We start from the raw sequence: 348 nt of genomic DNA, 5'->3' as shown, positions 1-348 counted from the left end.
GAAGTGCACTGAGTGAGGACAGCGTCTGTTCCTACACTCCTATTTATATACTGTGAGGAGGGAGAGGAGGCGGGCCCTGTGGCTGGCTCCACCCCTTCACCACACAGTGACAGCAGCATGCATGCACATGCACACACACCGACCGACACACACACACACACTGCTTTACTTTCCACTACTAGTACGTCTTAAAAAAAATAGATCATGTATCACTGATAAGGACGGCTGCTTGACATCCGACTGATAGATTAAGTCGCCTCAAAGTTGCATGCACACACACACACAATACAAAAACTGAATTGAAGTAAACATAATTTCAGTCAGTGAAATTACAGCTCTAAGAAGCAG

This window comes from Electrona antarctica (assembly GCF_951216825.1).
Source record: "Electrona antarctica genome assembly, chromosome: 3".
Lineage (NCBI taxonomy): Eukaryota > Metazoa > Chordata > Actinopteri > Myctophiformes > Myctophidae > Electrona > Electrona antarctica.
The sequence above is the reverse complement of the archived record's forward strand: the minus strand, read 5'-3'. Positions refer to the sequence as shown.